Source organism: Drosophila ananassae, unplaced genomic scaffold (assembly GCF_017639315.1).
Source record: "Drosophila ananassae strain 14024-0371.13 unplaced genomic scaffold, ASM1763931v2 tig00000108, whole genome shotgun sequence".
Classification (NCBI taxonomy): Eukaryota; Metazoa; Arthropoda; class Insecta; order Diptera; family Drosophilidae; genus Drosophila; species Drosophila ananassae.
The window spans coordinates 17,501-35,000 of NW_025319116.1; the positions used below are offsets into that span (position 1 = coordinate 17,501).

Consider the following 17,500-nt stretch of genomic DNA (forward strand, 5'->3'; position numbering starts at 1 on the left):
GACTACGCTTTCGTAAAGTGTGGTATTTAAATATCTTCTCCCCCTCACTTAAAAGCATTCATTTTGGTATTTTAAATATATTCATATAATATAAATTTTAATATTAATATTATACAGGCAGGCCGACACCACCTACCATATATATCTTTTTGACTACGCTTTCGTAAAGTGTGGTATTTATATATCTTCTCCCCCTCACTTAAAAGCATTCATTTTGGTATTTTAAATATATCCATATAATATAAATTTTAATATTAATATTATATAGGCAGGCCGACACCACCTACCATATATATCTTTTTGACTACGCTTTCGTAAAGTGTGGTATTTATATATCTTCTCCCCCTCACTTAAAAGCATTCATTTTGGTATTTTAAATATATCCATATAATATAAATTTTAATATTAATATTATATAGGCAGGCCGACACCACCTACCATATATATCTTTTTGACTACGCTTTCGTAAAGTGTGGTATTTATATATCTTCTCCCTCTCACCTAAAAATACTCATCAGAATACTTTTATCATTTATATGACTTATATATACTAAAACATTCATTTCAATATATATTCATTTCCATATGAAAATATTTTAATATTTTCAATTTAATATTTTATATAATATATTTAATATATTATATAGGTAGGCCGACACCACCTACCATATATACCTTTTTGACACAGCTTACTTAAAAGCTCCAGAGTTTAACGATAATATTTGGAAACTTGTCATATTAATGAAATATTAATATAACACTTACGTTTCAACTATATTATCTTAATAATATAATTTATACAAATATAATATATAATTGTATATTATATAGGTAGGCCGACACCACCTACCATATATACCTTTTTGACACAGCTTACGTAAAACCGGTCATTTATCTATACATTTTCTCCCTCCGTCAAATTTCTCATATACTTCATATATTTTCATATATGTCGTATATATATGAATATTTTCATATCCATATAAAAATATTTTTATATTTAATATTTGATGAATATTATTTCTATATTCATATAATTTCTTTATTTTCATATAAATAGCGGACTTATATCAATATTAGCTCATATCGATATAATAATGTTTAATATATTTAATATAATATATTTCATATATTATATAGGTAGGCTGACACCACCTACCATATATACCTTTTTGACTACGCTTTCGTAAATTGTGGTATTTTTTGTACTACGGATAGATATCCATATTTTAATATTTTCATATCCATATAAAAATATTTTAATATTTAGTATTTGATGAATATTATTTCTATATTCATATAATTTCTTTATTTTCATATAAATAGCGGACTTATATCAATATTAGCTCATATCGATATAATAATGTTTAATATATTTAATATAATATATTTCATATATTATATAGGTAGGCTGACACCACCTACCATATATACCTTTTTGACTACGCTTTCGTAAAATGTGGTATTTTTTATACTACGTATTTTCATATTCATATAAAAATATTTTAATATTTTCATATCCATATAAAAATATTTTAATATTTTCATATCCATATAAAAATATTTTAATATTTTCATATCCATATAAAAATATTTTAATATTTTCATATCCATATAAAAATATTTTAATATTTTCATATCCATATAAAAATATTTTAATATTCGTTATTTGGAAAAGTTTTATTTTGATTTTTATTTTTAAAAAAAGTTTAAATAGGGACAGTAGGAATCTCATGAATTGAATCATGCGCGTCACTAATATGATGGCAGGCAAAAGTTATTACAACTCCCGCCGTCCGTATATTACGGACTTATACTTTTATGAAAAAAAATTTTTTTTTTCATTTTATATATATGTTGATTTAATATTATATTAATATTATCAATACAGCAGAGACATTAATATTATCGTGTTAACATTTTGTATATTCAAATCCATTCATAAATTTTTGTACTTGGAAAAATTTTTAATATTTTTAAAAAAGTTTAGATAGGGACAGTAGGAATCTCATGAATTGAATCATGCGCGTCACTAATATGATGACGAGTCAAAGGGCTACCTGGCAAAAGTTATTACAACTCCCGCCGTCCGTATATTACGGACTTATACTTTGATGAAAAAAAATTTTTTTTTTCATTTTATATATATGTTGATTTAATATTATATTAATATTATCAATACAGCAGAGACATTAATATTATCGTGTTAACATTTTGTATATTCAAATCCATTCATAAATTTTTGTACTTGGAAAAATTTTTAATATTTTTAAAAAAGTTTAGATAGGGACAGTAGGAATCTCATGAATTGAATCATGCGCGTCACTAATATGATGACGAGTCAAAGGGCTACCAGGCAAAAGTTATTACAACTCCCGCCGTCCGTATATTACGGACTTATACTTTGATGAAAAAAATTTTTTTTTTCATTTTATATATATGATATTTTTATATCATATTCATCTTGTCAACATTTTATATTTGCGCGTCACTAATAAGATGACGATGCATTTGGCTACCTGTAGCGCTCGAACGCTGTGCAATACACACTGCGTTATATATATATATATAAATAAATATATTTAAAAAAAAATATATATAATTAATATATATATACAACACTTTGTGTATATATTTTCGAATCATCAAGCAAAGGATAAGCTTCAGTGGATCGCAGTATGGCAGCTGCTCAACCACTTACAACACCTTGCCCGTTACAAAAGTCGTTTACAATTGATTCTAGGCTTTGTCATTGTATTAAATAATGTTTTCATATGTAACTAGCATGGCACCAGGTGATCAAAGATCCTCCCAATTTACTATGTTACAAATTACATTGGCATCACATCCATTGTCGTTTAAAATATAAATAATAAACTTTAAATGGTTTAGAAGCCATACAATGCAAATTGCCCCTTATTTATCATTGCAGTCCAGCACGGATACGACCTTAGAGGCGTTCAGGCATAATCCAACGGACGTAGCGTCATACCACTGTTCGCTCGAACAAGTATTGTGCCATTGGTCCGTACCTGCGGTTCCTCTCGTACTACGCAGGAATGCTGTCGCAACAACGTTTTGTCATTAGTAGGGTAAAACTAACCTGTCTCACGACGGTCTAAACCCAGCTCACGTTCCCTTGCATGGGTGAACAATCCAACGCTTGGTGAATTTTGCTTCACAATGATAGGAAGAGCCGACATCGAAGGATCAAAAAGCGACGTCGCTATGAACGCTTGGCCGCCACAAGCCAGTTATCCCTATGGTAACTTTTCTGACACCTCTTGTTAAAAACTCTTTAAACCAAAAGGATCGATAGGCCGAGCTTTTGCTGTCCCTGTGTGTACTGAACACCGAGATCAAGTCAGCATTTGCCCTTTTGCTCTATGTGTGGTTTCTGTCCGCACTGAGCTGGCCTTGGGACACCTCCGTTATTATTTGAGAGATGTACCGCCCCAGTCAAACTCCCTACCTGGCAATGTCCTTGAATTGGATCATACCTGAGTAATTGGAGTTATACCAAATTTTCAAATCAATAATACAGTAAATGCATCTCTCATTAAAGAATTTGTTTGCGATTATATAACAAACTCGTGATACTTTGATCAAGAAGCTTGCATCAAAACCCAATACCATAAGATATAATAAATATATCCGTATAATGGCTAGGAAATGATACACGTTCCATTTAATCAAGTAAGTAAGGAAACAATAAGAGTAGTGGTATTTCATTGGCGATACCAAACCGAAGTCTAATATCTCCCACTTATTCTACACCTCTTATGTCTCCTTACACTGCCAGATTAGAGTGAAGCTCAAAAGGGTCTTCTTTCCCCGCTAATTATTCCAAGCCCGTTCCCTTGGCTGTGGTTTCGCTAGATAGTAGATAGGGACAGGTGTATGTCTCGGATCTCTCCGATCTTGTTTAACGTGGCGTGTTCCACACTGAAGGGATTACAACCACGGCACTCGAATATACCTACGAGTAGGCATATAGTGCATGGGCACGGATGGTACGCCTGCCAACGCCCCGGAATAGAAGCTATAGCAAATACATAGCAACTAGCCCGGTACCAATTTAAGTATCTGCGAGTCGGACAGAATACTTCCCCTTGGTGAGGAGCGAAGTGTATCTATCACCTCTACTGATCTATGGGTCACAGCGCCCGAGTTGTATAACGCAACTCCACGTCGAGTCCGAGGACTCTACCCGCGATTTGGGTATCAACCACAGCCACCACGATACTCCCACAAGGGGGCCTACCTCAAATGGTAGTGCTTGGACACTATCCAACCCGTGGTACCGAAGTTTGTGGGCTCGGTGACCCACCCCTTTAGCTCCGACAAGCTCGGATGGGGAACCTTGCCATATTAGTCGCCTCCTACGACAAGCTATGGGGGGCTGTGGCAGTATTCTACGCCGCTACCACACGGCGAGAAAAATGGGCTACTGCAAGCCCCTCCTCCTCCGAAACACCTCCTCAGCAAACTCCGTGAGTCTTCTGGTCCTGTCGCCGCTCTCCAAAATCCTTCCAAACGTCCAGGTTCCGCCAACGTGCTGCAAACCGAGTCCATCGAGGTCTCGCAAGTCTGCATAAAGGGGGCAAGCACATAAAATGTGTTCCCAGTCCTCATTAGGATCGCCACATGAGCATGCAGCAGTATCGCTAAGGGCTCTTCTATGCAGAAATGCATTGAACGACCCGTGCCCTGTCAACAAGAATCCCGCGCGCATGGAGAACCCGAAATCCGGATTCCGATAGACGAACCCTGCATCTGGGATGAACTTGTGAGTCACCCGACCAGGCGAATCACCATCATCCCATCTGCTCTGCCAGTCCGACAGAAGGCATTCGTCTACCCGCGAGACTCGTTGCGTCCAGCTCAGACCTGAAAGGTCCTCGCCATAGAGCCAGTCGTCCCCCTCCAACGGGTATCCACGCTTCAACTTGTACTTGACGGCTATTTTCATAGCAGCCAAGTCAAGAGGCGGGGCTCCAGCAAGCACCTGCAGTGCCAGGGTTGACACTGTACGGCATACCGGGAGGCATCCTAAAAGGATCAGCCTCTGGCAGGCAAGAAGTCGCCTCCTAGCTACAACTTGCCTCGTCGTCACGACATACCACACCGAGGCACCAAATAGTGCACAAGGCACCATGAGTCCAGCATAAATGGTCCGCCTGGCCCGAGGACTGAATCCCCAGTCGACTCGCAGCACACGCGCCAATGCTTGTACGACTCCGGTCATTCGCTGACGCAGCGATGCGATGTGCATGAAGAAATTCATGCGCTCGCTGACCGTGATGCCAAGGTACCGGCAGCTGCGAACATATGGGAGATTTGCTCCGGCAGATCTCACCAACGGGGTGCGCGCGAGGGCTCCCTTCAGCAGCATAATCACCGTCTTGCTGGTGGAAATGGTAACACCGATTTCCGTACCCCACGCTTCAACGATGGACATCAGTTGCGCTCCTTTATCCTCCAGCACGGCTCGGGAGTTGCCTTCGACAAGAAGGAGCAGGTCATCCGCATACGCGCTAAAAGCGCAGTATGGCTGGAGGCGCCGCAGCAGGACGTCCATCAGCAGATCCCAAATGAATGGGCCACTAATGGATCCCTGAGGGCAGCCTCTAGTTACTGGAACACTCACAGTTCCAGAACTGCTTCGGATCACTGCTCTTCTGTCTGAGAAGAAGCTCTGCCACAAGCTCAACTCACGGCATCCCAAGTCGGCGAGCCGGCGCAGTGCAGCACTCCATTCGACATTGTCGAACGCACCCTTGAAGTCGACGAAGATGCCGAGCACGTATCGTGCCGGGCTGGCAGCGACACTGCTCTTGACGTGCCTCCAAGCGTCGTCCACACATCGTCCTTGGCGAAATCCAAACTGCCATCTGCATCCTTCCGGAAGAACTTCTCTCACACGATCAACCATGATGGCCTCAAGCACCTTGCCAAATACTGGCAACAGGCATATCCCACGGTACGACGAAGGTTCGCACCTATCCTTGTCGGGCCCCTTGAGTAGCGCCACTACACGTGGGCACTTCCACTCTCGGGGGAAGTAACCCGACTGGATACAACGGGAATAAAGCGCCGTCAGATACTGAGGTATGGCGCGCCACACTGCTTTGCAGATAGTGCCATTGATGCCGTCCATGCCGGGAGAGCGACGGCTCTTCAACCTGGCGACACAAGCATCAACCTCTACTTCCTCGAGGGCCGGTGGGACCTCCTCCGCTCCGGCAATCGGTGCATCGGACTCCGCAACTGGGAAAAAGTTACGGAGGAGCACTCGCGCACAGTCACCCCAATCGGTGACCAGCTCGCCATCAACGCGGAGGCACCCAATCTCCGTGCACTTTCTGCGTCCTCGGCAGATCTTGTAGACGCGCCCCCAGGGATCGTGTGCGTTTTCTCCCACGAAGCGTCTCCAGCTGTCCTCCTTCGCCCTTAGGATGAGCTTCTTGTAGTCGTCTGAGGCTTGCCTCAGCGCGACCACAATCAGCTCAGCCGCATCGTCGTCTCCTCGACGGCGAGCGTTTTGAAACCGGCGGCGAAGTCTCCGGACTTCGCGTTTCGCCGTGTTCAGGTTGGCGGTCCACCAACCTGGCTTCCTTCTCCTAGGCGATCTCGGCGTCCTCCTTCCCATCGCAAGGTCACACGCATAGTGGACCATGCAGCGCAGGGTCGAAACTTGTTGATCCAGCGACGACTGTGAGAAGTCTTCCGGAATATCGGCTGCCCGACTCACCATCTCCTGTTCGAACAACTGCCAGCGAGCATTGGAGATGTTCCAGGACGGCACAGGAGCTAGGCTCTCAACTGCGCGCGTAGTCGTTGGAGTAACCACAACAGTGATAATGTTATGGTCACTCAACTCCCACTCGTCCACTCTCCACTCGAATGTGGCCCACATCGATGCTGCGTCGTTGACAATTGTCACGTCGATATCGCTACGCGCACGGTAGGTATCGAACGTGAACACCGGGCTGGGCTGGTTGAGAGCAACGGCTCCATTCTCCAGCATCCACTCAGACAGCAGCTCACCCCGGTTGTAGTTAGCATGTCCCTCGGGGTTCCGAGGGAGTTTGCTAAACCACATGGGGGATGCTGCATTCGCGTCGAGTCCCAGGATTGCGGGGGTTCTGCTGGCCTGCAGCAGGACCGCATCCATGTACCTGAGGTACGGCTCTAGCTCGGTGTCGAACTGGCAGTATGCGGAGCAAAGGAAGATTGAGCCAAAACTCCCTTTAACACTCACGCATACGCCGTAGTCGGTGGTAAGTGGCTCCATCGGCATGCAGATGACATCCTGGTGATCCACGAGGATGGCTGCCTTTTGTCTCCGATCGGTGTATATCCTCATTCCTTCAGGCAGCACATCACTCGTCCCGCTACCAACGTATGGCTCCTGCAGCAGTGCAAACAGACATCCGGACTCCCTCAGGCGGACTGCGAGCTCAAGAGTCGCAGCCCGACCTCGACCACAGTTTGCTTGGATGAACCTAAACATTAATGTCTAGAGTTCACCCTCGCTAGCACCGCCGCATACACCGGACAGCTCGGGGACAGCATGCTGTGCCCCGAGGGATGCCCGTAGAATCGGCAATTCCGGCAGTCCACCGGATTGGTGCAACTGCGCGCACTGTGGCCGGACTGTCCGCATTGCCTGCAGACATTGTCCTTCTGCTTGCACTCTGCCACCTTGTGGTTGAAGCCAACACACCTGTGGCACGCGTACGTCCGCACAAGGGCCCTGCATCGGTAGGAGAACCACTTAATGTAGATCCGCCCACCTTCCAGCAGATCTAGCACCTTGGGTTCGCACTCCAACGTGACACTCACCGTAGCTCCGTCGGCAACCGTCCAAGGCTTGGTGTCCAGATGGACAGCCTTGCGGAACTCCGCCTCCGGGATGTGTTCTCGGAGGTTGTTGGCATACAACTCCGCCATAAACTCCTCCGGAGCGATCTGGGTAGCAACATCCTGGACTACCAGTTTGGGCCGTTGCACAGCGTTCGGCTTGACCTCGAGGCCAATCTCGCCGAACTTCTTGCTGGCTACGACCCTCTTGATCTCACCTGACGAGGGGGTGCGGATAATGGCACCGCCACGCGCAAGCCCTCTCACCTCGTGCAGGCGAACTCCCAGCGAAGGAGCAATCTCCCGGCGCACCTTTTCAGCAACCTCTTTACCCGAAAGTTTCGGGTCCTTGCTCATCACCACGGCCGACCACGTATCGCGTGGTTTTCGCGGCGCGGGCACGGGAGCTGCGGAAGGTGCCGGCAGGCTGGGATATGCGGATGCATACCCAACGGGTGGCCGTGAGACCACAGCTTGCGGCACCGATGGCATCTGAACCGGCGGCGGTGGCAGCGGCATCGCCGCTCGCAGTTTGCTGGATTCCTCCAACACTGCGTTGCGCACCATGAGCGCCTGGACGATCCCGTCATACCGGCTGATGCATCTCATCAGCGCAGTAGCCTGCTGGGGGTTCATAAGCGACTCCACCACCAGGGAAACAAACGTCTCCTTGATGCTGGCCGCTTCTTCCATTACGCCGTCAGCTCCATTCTTGATGATGCAGTCGAGACTGCGCATCGAGACGGCAGATCGCTCCGGGACGGCAGCGGGGGCACCAGCGGCGACAGCGGCGGCTGCCTCAGCAGCATCAGCAACAACTCCAGCAACAACAGCGGGGGCAGCAAAGGTAGCGGCGGAGGCGTCAACAGCTGAGGTAGCTGGCATCACCGGCGTCTCCAACGAGGAGAGCGCCAACTCCTCCAACACCCCAACTGGCTCCGGTCTGTCCGCTCCAGTAGCGGCCAACAACTTGGCCTGCGTTGGCGCCGAGAGGCTCGTCGCCTTGGACTTGCGTCCTCGACGGCGTCCCCGTGCAGCACCAATCGCACTACTTGCGCGACTGCTTGCCCGGCTGCTTGCGGAGAGCTCGCTCTCCGACAACGCACTCATAGCGCTCATGGCGCTCATGTCGCCCTCTACGGGGGCAAGTGGCGCCGCCTAGTGGAGCTGTGCTGAAAATGGGGGCCCCAAAAATATGCAACAAAAATATGCAAATAAAAAGGCAGCCCAAAAGTATGCTCCAAGTGTTTACTAAAGCGCGCGCAAAAGCACGCACCAAAGCTTGCACAAGAAAGCACACTCCCAAAGCTCGCGTAAGCTCAGCAAAAAGCACGGGCGAGAGCACCCTCAAAGCTCTCTCTCAAGCTCTCTCTTGAGTACTCTCACACACACCTTTGCACTGAAGCTCACACCAGAAGACTCACCGAGCTTTATCTGTGGAAAATTTCCACCACGTGCCAACACGTGCAAAAACGAAAACACTGTTTTTCAATAGAAAAACTTAATTTCCCGACGAGAAAATAGCACTGTTCGATTCGCGTAATTAATACGCGAATTTTAACACTAAATTCAAACGTCTGCGACACCGAATTACCGGAGAAAAATGACTTTAATTACGGAGCACTCCAAAACACGTCCGTCGTTAAGCCATTCATGCGCGTCACTAATTAGATGACGAGGCATTTGGCTACCTTAAGAGAGTCATAGTTACTCCCGCCGTTGACCCGCGCTTACTTGAATTTCTTCACTTTGACATTCAGAGCACTGGGCAGAAATCACATTGTGTCAACACCCGCTAGGGCCATCACAATGCTTTGTTTTAATTAGACAGTCGGATTCCCCAAGTCCGTGCCAGTTCTGAATTGATTGTTAATTGATAATCGTTATAATTAATAAGAACTAATTGGTTTGACCCAACTAGTATTCTTAAAAATTTTAGCAAGAAAGTTCCACAATTGGATACGTAACTAACTATCCGGGGAACAAGTTACAACCATAAATGATCGAAACTCTATTTACCCAGAACGAGCACATAAACCATATTATTGTTTCCCAATCAAGCCCGACTATCTCAATCTTCAGAGCCAATCCTTATCCCGAAGTTACGGATCTAATTTGCCGACTTCCCTTACCTACATTATTCTATCGACTAGAGACTCTTCACCTTGGAGACCAGCTGCGGATATTGGTACGGCCTGTTGAGAAGTTTGCGTATCCCCACCATAAATTTTCAAGGTCCGAGGAGAAAATATCGACACAACAGTATATGTCATGCTCTTCTAGCCCATCTACCATATCTCTCTGCGAAAGACTTCCATGGTAGTACGACTATAAAACAGAAAAGAAAACTCTTCCGATATCTCTCGACGGCTTCTTTATGGTCGTTCCTGTTGCCAGGATGAGCACGAGGCCCATATTTAATAACAAACGGATACTCAACAGGTTACGGAATTGGAACCGTATTCCCTTTCGTTCAAAATTATTCAAGTATATAATTTTTACATATAGTAAATTTTATTTTTACTTGAAAATTTTCGGCTTTCGCCTTGAACTTAGGACCGACTAACTCGTGATCAACCACTGTTCACACGAAACCCTTCTCCACTTCAGTCCTCCAAGGTCTCATTCGATTATTTGCTACTACCACCAAGATCTGTACCAATAGCAGCTCCATGCAGGCTTACGCCAAACACTTCTACGCATACCATTGTACCTTCCTACTCACTAAAGTTTCAAAATTTATATTACAAGTAATATAAATCATCTACTTTAGCGGTAATGTATAGGTATACAACTTAAGCGCCATCCATTTTAAGGGCTAGTTGCTTCGGCAGGTGAGTTGTTACACACTCCTTAGCGGATTTCGACTTCCATGATCACCGTCCTGCTGTTTTAAGCAACCAACGCCTTTCATGGTTTCTGCATGAGTTGTTAATTTGGGCACCGTAACATTACGTTTGGTTCATCCCACAGCGCCAGTTCTGCTTACCAAAAGTGGCCCACTGGGCACAATATATCATAACCTTAAACTTCATATCAAGAAAGTTAAGGTTCTTACCCATTTAAAGTTTGAGAATAGGTTAAGATCGTTTCGACCCTAAGGCCTCTAATCATTCGCTTTACCAGATAAGATTATTTTATATAACATTAAAATGCACCAGCTATCCTGAGGGAAACTTCGGAAGGAACCAGCTACTAGATGGTTCGATTGGTCTTTCGCCCCTATACTCAATTCTGACAATCGATTTGCACGTCAGAACTGTTTCGGTCTTCCATCAGGGTTTCCCCTGACTTCAACCTGATCAAGTATAGTTCACCATCTTTCGGGTCACAGCATATCTGCTCAAGGTACGTTCCAGTTAGAGGCATAAATAATATAAATATTATTATACATAACTATATAGAACGCCCCGGGATTGTGTTAATTAGCTATAAAATAGTTAAAAAACTAATCCCATTATTAGTCAAGTTAATTACGCTATTAGGTTTATATCCCAATAACTTGCACATATGTTAGACTCCTTGGTCCGTGTTTCAAGACGGGTCCCGAAGGTATCCTGAATCTTTCGCATTGTTAATCATACAAGTGCTTATAATAAACACAAAAATCAATGATAATTATGCCATTATATAATTCCGAAAAATTAACGCACTGTATTCTTATTAGTCTATCAACACTTTATCAAATTAATGACATTTATTCTATGTTAAAATGCAAGCATAATAATTTGAATAAACTATAAGCCATATTTTATGATAAATTTAATATGTTAATAGATTACAATGTCCTTATATGGAAAAAATGCACATTATTTGTATAATATTGTTTAAATATTATAACTTTAATGATGAATTTTCCATAACGGATATTCAGGTTCATCGGGCTTAACCTCTAAGCAGTTTCACGTACTATTTAACTCTCTATTCAGAGTTCTTTTCAACTTTCCCTCACGGTACTTGTTTACTATCGGTCTCATGGTTATATTTAGTTTTAGATGGAGTTTACCACCCACTTAGTGCTGCACTATCAAGCAACACGACTCTTTGGAAACATCATCTAGTAATCATTAACGTTATACGGGCCTGGCACCCTCTATGGGTAAATGGCCTCATTTAAGAAGGACTTAAATCGTTAATTTCTCATACTAGAATATTGACGCTCCATACACTGCATCTCACATTTGCCATATAGACAAAGTGACTTAGTGCTGAACTGATTTCTTTTCGCTCGCCGCTACTAAGAAAATCCTTGTTAGTTTCTTTTCCTCCCCTAATTAATATGCTTAAATTCAGGGGGTAGTCCCATATGAGTTGAGGTTGTATAAAGCAATAATATTATTTACAATATCTTTATTTTATGAAGAACAATATATTAGATGTATTTTCAATTTTCGCATCTTTAAATAAGAGACAATTCCAGATGAAAAATATTTCATATTTTTTATGCTAGACATTTCTCAGTATTATTTGAATTGAAAAAAGAAAGAATTGTATATCTTCATTTTTCACATACAAATTTTTGTTATTATGTGAGATAATTGCTTTTATTTTTTATATTATGAATATATAAAATATATCCAATAATATACCATATGCATACTATAATTGTTCGTCCGTAGAGCGTTCTGCGGCAACTACGTCAAACTTGAACTCACGGGAGTAACGGTAGGTCCCGGAGTCGTAGTCAAAACCGTAAATAGTCCTGACTAAATTTACCTGGATTCTGCAAGGGACTGCTCGGGTTGGCCAGACGCTTGCTGTGATCAGGGATGAGTTGATGTGCTTGAAGTCCTGGGGTGGTTTTCCTCAAGTACCGGTGGTACGGTGGTTCGGCTGATTCCTTATCGGCCGGTCCTACTGGCGGTCCGTTTCACGGGAGCAACACTCGAAGTAGGTTAGGTAATGCGGGGTCTACTTGTGGTCCGGTTTTACGGTAGCAACACTTGAAGTAGACTGGTATGCCGCGGATTCTACTTGTGGTCCGTTTACACAGGAGCCACTCGAAGTAGATTCGATGATGAAAGTTCTACTGGTGGTCCGTTTACACTGGAGCCACGCGAAGTAGATAGCTTTCAGAGAGTCCTACTTGTGAACCGTTTTACACAGGATCACTCGAAGTAGGTTGATTTTAAGTGCCGTGGTTCAGACACTGAGTAACGAGACGATTGACTCTGATTTCGGAACTGTCTTTATTTCAGAAGAATAACTCTTATATAAGATGCTAAATTATACCTCATTAAATCTAAGAAAGGTCAACGTTCTGGACGTGCTAAACTAAGGTTACTGCCAGGGTCACCCACCTCTGAGTCTGCTGACTCAGATTGTTTGTTCATGTACTGCTTGCGCATTTTGGCTTAGCTGGCTGGTTTTTACTTGCATCGGTCAGTCGGTCATTCTTCCCGCTGATATGCTGCTTCTGCTTTTGGCGCCGTCTACTAGTGCTGGGTTAATAGGTTGGATATAGTTTTATGCTTATTACTAATTGTTTATAGGTGAGAAAATCGGTTAGTGGGTTTGTTTATTGCGACATGCTGATGCATATTGATTGGATCAAATTACTAAGTGTGCATATAGGGTAGTAGGTCTTGGCACTAGGTGCCAACATTCTCCCCCCCCATTGAGGTACTCAATAATAGGGGCTGTGCGTTGTTGTTGGACCGTCTTAGTGAACCGATGTGTAGCCTTGCGCTAGAAAATATTGTGTATCTTAAAACTAATTACTAAAATCTAAAGTTACTACAAAAAAAAATTTTGAATCATGTGGGTGAGATCTCTACCAACGATAACTCTATCCGACCTGTTGTCTCCTTCGCCTTGTTGCGCGCCCTCGTAACCATTCTCCTTGGGCATCCCATGAAGTACTACACCTTTTTTCTGGTTGGTCCGTGCGCATACAGGACTCTTGGTCCTCTCTTGACCTTGCTTCTTGCTCCCTTTTGGAGATGCATGTTACCCATGCCAGATTGGAGGTGGCTTCTACTCCTTGAATTTCCTTGGTTACTGGCCCTTTCACTCTGTGCTCTTCAGTTGTGAGTTGACAACCTTGGGCTTGTGGATTGGGGTCCGTCTGCGGCTCTCCTTGTTGATCTTGTCGTGGCTCGTTAGCTTCTTGTTGATCCGCAACGAGTGGGGAACTATGTACTCTTCCGGATTTTACTATTTGCTCCTTGCCGATGTATGCACTCAAACTTTGTCGTGGCTCGTTAGCTTCCGGTGTCCAAGCCGTCGTATTACCGACGACTTGTTCTACCTTGCTATTAGGAGCTGATTCCGGTCGCACTGGCCCCATCACAATCCATCCAAGCGCGGTATTTTTTAGTAGTGGTTGTCCTTCTCCCAAATATGTCTGTTGTGGCCTCATAAGCTGGGAGATGATTTCGGCGCCCAACAACAGATCAATATTCTGGGGCTGCGTAAATTCAGGATCGGCTAAGCGCAACTGAGGTGAGATATTTCTTGGCGCTTGAATAGGGTGGGATGGTTGATTGGGCATTATTTCCGGTAGTACAACGACGTTGATTTGATCTTCGAAGTCAGTGGTTAATGATGATAAGGTCACCACAGCCTTTTTTCCTAATCTTGTTGTTGTTCCTCCCAGTGCAGCGATGTTCAGGGTTGATGGCTCCAATTGTAGTCCAAGTGTGTCAGCCATCCTTCTGGTGATTATGTTAATCTGTGACCCAGAATCTAGGAGTGTGCGGCATTGCTGATGGGTTCCGGCTGGGCCATGTACTGCCACTTGGGCGGTTGGTAAAAGAACGGTGGGCTTATCTGTAAGCAGGGCTGTGGCTGAACACACCCATCGTGATGAACTGGATCGAAGTGGAGCCGCCGACGTATTTTTCTGCATTGTTACTTGACTGGTTGCCTGACGCTCAAGGTTTTCTAACATCTGCTTCAGAGATTGTCGATTGGTTGGATCGGTGACGGCTAGTTTTAGAGCTGACAGCGTGTGTGGATCCAATCTTTCCTCAATGATGTGTATCAAGATTGGGTCCCAGTTGTCTGTTGACACTTTGAGTGCGTCGAGAGTGGCGACCGTTCGGAGCACGGTATCATGTAAGCTGCGCAGCTGGTCCGCTGATCCATTTGTTCTGGGGTGTCCGAAAAGCTCTTGAATCGCGGATTTAATCAACAGCCGTTCATTGTGGTATCGATTCTTTAGTCGTTGCCATGCATCCTGGTAACTGGTCTGTCCGCCAATCGACGTTGCGATTAGGTTTTGTGCTTCACCTGTTACATGATTCTCCAAATGACGGTATTTTACTGCATCACTGTAGTCTTGATCGTGGATGCATTCCGTAAAAATTTCGTAGAATCGTAGCCAATGCCGGTAGTCTCCGTCAAACTTTGGAATTTCTACTGGTGGTATTACAAACGGAGGTGCAATCGTGAGTTTTTGTGTTGATGCTGAAGTTGATTTCGAGTCTTCGCTCAAAAACGAAAAATATTCTGCTCGTACAACCTGAAATCTGTCATCGGTGTGTCCATCATTTTTTATGGCTGGTTCCAGGTCGATGAGATCATGGTATCCCGTGACGATTTCCTTCCATAGCTCCTTCATGTGTTGTCTGACGTGTGTGGACACTTCCCGTCCTTCAGTGCGGTTGCACAGCAAGTCTTCCATATCGTCTAATCGTCCTTCATGTCTTCGTTTTAATGATGTTAATCGAAGGTCTTCTCCTTCGTTTCCTCGTGATGATTGTGCCTTTGGCTCGAGATTTTCGCCTGTTTTGCGGGGCCTTTGTGACGGGCCTGACTCTGATGGGATTCCATCCGAAAATATTGCTTCATATTTTTTCACAAGCTCTTCTAGCGCTTTGGCCTTTGTGAAATACTCATTCTCAGGACTTAGTGCTAGCTCCTGGAGCTTGGCATCATTTTTTTTAAACTGGGTCCATGAGTGAGTGAGCTGTCTGAGTTTCTCTTCGAAGTATCCTCCCTTGAGTTTACGCTCTGCGGAGTCCTTAGTGAAGTTTCTTATTAGCCTTTGGATGACTATGTTGCTTTCAATTTGCTCATCAATGAGCATTTGGATTACGGGGTCTGATTCTGATCCCATTGTTGCACTGTATCTCTCCTCTCTTCTATTTTTTTTTTTTGTTTTTTTTTTTTTTTTTTTCTCGTTGAGTTAAATTGCGTTGAGGTTTGTGTTCAAGTTGTGATCCTAAAGAATCACGTCGGGGTCACCAAATGTTCGTCCGTAGAGCGTTCTGCGGCAACTACGTCAAACTTGAACTCACGGGAGTAACGGTAGGTCCCGGAGTCGTAGTCAAAACCGTAAATAGTCCTGACTAAATTTACCTGGATTCTGCAAGGGACTGCTCGGGTTGGCCAGACGCTTGCTGTGATCAGGGATGAGTTGATGTGCTTGAAGTCCTGGGGTGGTTTTCCTCAAGTACCGGTGGTACGGTGGTTCGGCTGATTCCTTATCGGCCGGTCCTACTGGCGGTCCGTTTCACGGGAGCAACACTCGAAGTAGGTTAGGTAATGCGGGGTCTACTTGTGGTCCGGTTTTACGGTAGCAACACTTGAAGTAGACTGGTATGCCGCGGATTCTACTTGTGGTCCGTTTACACAGGAGCCACTCGAAGTAGATTCGATGATGAAAGTTCTACTGGTGGTCCGTTTACACTGGAGCCACGCGAAGTAGATAGCTTTCAGAGAGTCCTACTTGTGAACCGTTTTACACAGGATCACTCGAAGTAGGTTGATTTTAAGTGCCGTGGTTCAGACACTGAGTAACGAGACGATTGACTCTGATTTCGGAACTGTCTTTATTTCAGAAGAATAACTCTTATATAAGATGCTAAATTATACCTCATTAAATCTAAGAAAGGTCAACGTTCTGGACGTGCTAAACTAAGGTTACTGCCAGGGTCACCCACCTCTGAGTCTGCTGACTCAGATTGTTTGTTCATGTACTGCTTGCGCATTTTGGCTTAGCTGGCTGGTTTTTACTTGCATCGGTCAGTCGGTCATTCTTCCCGCTGATATGCTGCTTCTGCTTTTGGCGCCGTCTACTAGTGCTGGGTTAATAGGTTGGATATAGTTTTATGCTTATTACTAATTGTTTATAGGTGAGAAAATCGGTTAGTGGGTTTGTTTATTGCGACATGCTGATGCATATTGATTGGATCAAATTACTAAGTGTGCATATAGGGTAGTAGGTCTTGGCACTAGGTGCCAACAATAATGTTTAAAAAACAAAATAGTAAACAACTTTATTAGCATAGTCTTACAACCCTCAACCATATGTAGTCCAAGCAGCACTTCAAAATTAATTAAAGTACATAACAGCATGGACTGCGATATGCGTTCAAAATGTCGATGTTCATGTGTCCTGCAGTTCACACGATGACGCACAGTTTGCTGCGTTCTTCATCGACCCATGAGCCGAGTGATCCACCGCTTAGAGTTTTATAAATATATATAATATATACAATTCGTCATTTATATTTTTATTGAAAGAAATTAAAAATACACCATTTAACTGGCATATATCAATTCCTTCAATAAATTTATTTTTATACCTAAAATAATTGTTGCGAAATGTCTTAGTTTTATATAATCAATATAAATAGTTTTATATTGTTGAATATTATATAAAGCATTAACCTGAATATCAGGTACA

General features: G+C 43.8%; 1 non-coding gene across 1 annotated transcript; it reads right to left on the reverse strand.

The window, feature by feature from the left end:
- Window positions 1-17,107: 17,107 nt before the first annotated feature.
- LOC116656291 lies at window positions 17,108-17,286 on the reverse strand. Its single transcript, XR_004311257.1, has one exon. It is a non-coding gene; the product is annotated as a 5.8S ribosomal RNA (ribosomal RNA).
- Between the last annotated feature and the right edge of the window lie 214 nt (window positions 17,287-17,500).